Genomic DNA, 4354 nt, shown 5'->3' with positions numbered 1-4354 from the left:
ATTTAGGTTACAGTGCTAGGAGAAAAGGCGAGGCCTGAAGGACAGCCTCTTCCTGGCCTCAGTCTCCTGTCAATATAAGAAGCTGGCCTCACAGGGGCAGAGCTGGACAGTGGCTGTGGTGATGAGCAAGGTCAGGAGAGGGAGGGGCTGAGACAAGAGGCACATGGTCACGGCTGACACAGGAGCACTTGTCTGTCCTCACCCTGAGGGTGGCTGTGGGCAGCATGCTCACCCTGCAGACCCAGAAGAGCCAGCAGGAGGGACCAGGAGGGCTCTCCTCCCAGGAGGGAGAGTGAGGGGTGATGGGTGGACCACGTGTCCTGAGCTGACCACAGGCCATGCTCAGGCACCTGGACCTCTGCTCCTGCCTCCCCAGGATGTGCAGCTGGTTTTACAATCTAAAATGACAGGATTAGCCTCTTAATACAAACACTCCTCTGGATGTTTCTTGACCTTCTCCTGTTCCAGAGCACCCCTTGATGGCCCCGAGGTGGCAGCTGCTCCTGAGGTTTCTACTGGTCTGGAGCCCCTGGTGGTCCTGAGCCTCCACCTGGACCTGAGCTCCCCCTCCAAGTCTTAAACTCCCCAATTGTCCTGCTGATTCTGAGATTCCCCTGCAGGTCCTCACCTCCTGCTGGTCCTCACCTCCCCCTGCTGGCCCTCAGCTTCCTGCTGGTCCTCAGCTCCTTGCTGGTCCTCAGCTCCCCTTGGTCCTCAGTGCCCCTGCTGGTCCTCAGCTCCCTGCTGGTCCTCAGCTACCTGCTGGTCCTCAGCTCCTCCTGGTCCTCAGCTCCCCCTGCTGGTCCTCAGCTTCATGCTGATCCTCAGCTCCCTGCTGGTGCTCAGTGCCCCTGCTGGTCCTCAGCGCCCCCTGCAAGCAGGTGAGTGACTGCTCACACTAGTTCCCTCACTGGGTGTCTCCCCCTGGAATACACAGCCATATCCTCAGGTTGCATCGTATTGAGTGCTAATGAAACCTGGCTCTTGGAAGTGTCCCCGGTGATGCTGACTGTATACCAGTGCAGGTCCCAAACCCAGCAGCTGCAATTGGCAAAGACACCTAAGAAAAAGCACCACACAGAGGGGGTATTCCCTGCAGGAATGTACAGCCATGCACAGGGAGGACACAGACGATGGCCTCCTGAGGGCCTTTGCTCTGCTCTGTCAGCATAAGCTCAGGACCATCAGGGAGCACTGATGACCAGTAAGGGATTCAAGGCCAGGTTAATGGGTTCTGCTTCAGCCAACATCCATCCTTCTAACCCACTCCAGGCCCTTCCCTGGAGCCTGGCAGGTCCAGCTCACACACAGATGTATAATGAGGATCCAGAGACAGCACAGGTGAAGGACACGGTGTGCAATGCATTTATTCAGCCAGGTCCTGTCTCTAGGACTTCCATCTGAGACAGGACACCTGGGGACAAGGAGCATCACCTTGTGTCAATCACAACAGAAACTGCATATCCACATTGCTCTTCTGAAACACCTGGACATTCACATAGGGGGTGGTCTCCTGTCCATCCTAGAGAGAATGTCTGCCTTGTGATGCTAAGAACACTGGGTAGGACCCTAAGGGACTCCTTCCTGCTTTCTGCTGGTTCTCCTCCTGCCAGGCATCCAGGAATGGGGAGGCCCAGTGGTCAGGGGTGGCAGTACCACACAGAGTGGGTGTTCCCTGCAGGGGTGCACAGCCATGCAGAGGGAGGACACAGGTGGTGGCCTCCTGAGGGCCTTTGCTCTGCTCTTTCAGCAGGAAGGTTCTGGATGGGTGGTGTGGTGTGCTTGGGGGCTCTTGCAGGTGCTGGGGACAGCATGGTCAAGGGACAGCTCTCATTCTTGTTCCCCAGGGTCAGTGGGGTCACTGTATTCTGCAGCACTCCTGTTTAAACCCCTCATGATGAAGCTGCTCACACCCCTGGGATCCCTGAGATTCTCAAGTTCTCAGAGGACGTCTGAGACCTCCTGTGTCTGTGCCTGCACAGCTGCTCCACGGGGACTCTGGGCCTGGGGTCACCTCCTACTTTCTCTCCCCCAGTCTCTCTCCCTCTCTCCCAGAGCACTTAACACAACAGGAGTTACTTAATGTCCTCATCTGGTCAGTCAGGGGTAGGGTGGAAATCAGGGATTTTAGACTCTTTTAAGAGTGGCCAGGGGAGAGCTGGCTCTGCTGAGGTGGCCAGGGCAGGAGGGCAGCACTGAGCAGGACTTTGTTCCCATGCAGAGACCAGATGCCTGTGGTGGCTGCAGTGACAGCATCAGAGGGAGAGAGTCTGAGGTCATCAGCTGTGGGGCAGGACCTGGCCTGGGCTCCTGAGGCTGCAGAACCCCCTGTGGAAGGTGAAGGGCTGTTGGCACAGAGCAGAGGCTGTGGAGCTCCATCTGGGCAGAGGCACCACAGGAGGAGATTTAGTGGGAACCCTCAGCACCCCATGCTGTGCCCTGGGGAGCAACACTTAAAAGAGGAGGACGGGGTCCAGCCTTGAGCAGCTGCAGAACCACCTGTGGGAGAGGCCTGGAGAGCAGGAGGTGGGAAGGACGTTCAGCAGCTCAAGTGTGTTCAGGGACCAGGGGACTCACCAGAGGGCAGCCTCCAGGGAGCAATGAGAGTGCAGGGGCCTCCCACAGGGAAAAGGCACCAGGAATGGAGAGCATGTGGGCAGCGCTCACCATCACTCCAGCCTTTCACACTCCAGATAGATCCCACTGGACAGGACACCCAGGTGTAGTGAATGTGGAAAGTCTGCAGCAGAAATGCCAATCACATTGCACACCTAAGTGTTCACCCTGGAGACCAGCCTTTCCCATGCAGTGAATGTGGGCAGGGTTTCAGCAAATCCCACACCTGCTCAGCACCACAGGCTCCATGGTGGAGAGAGGCCTGTGAGTGCAGTGATGTGGGAAACCCCTCAGCCAGCACTGACCTTCATCCAGCAGCAGAGTCCACAGGAGAGAAACGTCCAGATGCTTCATATCTGGGAAGTCCTTCACCACACCCACCACCTTTTCACAACCTGGAGAGGACGGGAGCTCACAGGCATTGAGAGAGCAGTGAGTGTGGAGAAGACTCTAACCACTGCTCTACTCTGACTCAGCTGCACAAAGGTCACAGCCTCAACAGGCCCTGGGAGGGCAGTGAGTGGACAGAGGCCTCTGCCAGTGGGGCCCCCTTTCCACACCAGGACGTCCATGCTGCAGAGAGGCCTGAGGTGGGACCTGACTAACTGTCAAGTTCTGAGAGTCGCCTTCATGGTGAAGCCAGGACTGGACCTCAGTCCTGCACATGGCACAATGACCACAGGGTGGAAATACTGCTGCCCCCCTCCTCCCAAGAAGGTGGCCCTCTGCCTGGGCTCCAGGAGGGGGAGCCCATGTCCTGGGACACACTAGGGACAACTCTATCCAGGGGAGCTGCAGTCAGGCAGGAGCCCAGTGGTCATGGTTAAGGAAGACTGACTCTTGCTCTTCATACTGAATGTGAGATTTCCCTAAATAAGTATTTCATTTGCTTCAAATTTTTTTTCTTCTACGAAATTATAACATGTAATCAGGACTGAAAATCAGTGATTAAGGCAAAATTAAGTGATAATTAAAGCAGAAAACCCATCTGGGGTTGGGAAGGGGGACAGGAGACGTGATGGCCACTGTTGAAGGTCAGGACTGCTGGGAACGTAGGGAGCCTCTTCATCCTTAGCCAGCAGAGCAGGCACAAGAACACCCAGAGCCAAGTGTGACCCTGGCCACACTGTACAGCACCTGGGGATGCTGAGGGACACTCAGGTCTGTGTGGTCCTGCCAGCCCTGCTGGGTGATCTGGGCCCACCTACTGCACTGGTGCAGATCCAGGGCTCCTGGGCTTGCTGTGTGGACAAGGAGAAGACCTGTGTCCTCCGCTTGTCCATCTCTGGCTGCCCTGCCCACTTGCCAGGACCACCTTGCACCGTGGGTGTGAGGTGTGGCCATGTGAGGGCCCCTCCTGCAGGAGTGCACAGTGAGTGTGTCCAGGCTTGCCCCTGGGTGTCCATCCTGCTCCCCAGCACAAGGGACCTCTTGTGTGGGCCCCTGGAGCATGTCTGGATGGCCTGAGGTCTCAGGTGGCAGTGGAGGAGACACCCTAACTAATGGAGACAGACCTCACATGTGGGGTCTGATGGGTGCCCGTCACCATGTCAGAACTGCTCCTCTGCTCCTCTCATCTCTGGAGATCCCAGGAGGGAGGAGGGGTTTTCAGACATTATGCTGAGCGAGTCTCCTCCTGGGTTTGTCTGATGCTGTCCTCATGGGGAGACTGAGGTGGGGGAGGGACTTCACAGAAGCCTCATTCCCAGCTCATCAGGGAACATTCTAGAATGTCTTT

The sequence above is a fragment of the Ictidomys tridecemlineatus genome, unplaced genomic scaffold, assembly GCF_052094955.1.
Source record: "Ictidomys tridecemlineatus isolate mIctTri1 unplaced genomic scaffold, mIctTri1.hap1 Scaffold_636, whole genome shotgun sequence".
Taxonomy (NCBI): Eukaryota; Metazoa; Chordata; class Mammalia; order Rodentia; family Sciuridae; genus Ictidomys; species Ictidomys tridecemlineatus.
The sequence above is the reverse complement of the archived record's forward strand: the minus strand, read 5'-3'. Positions refer to the sequence as shown.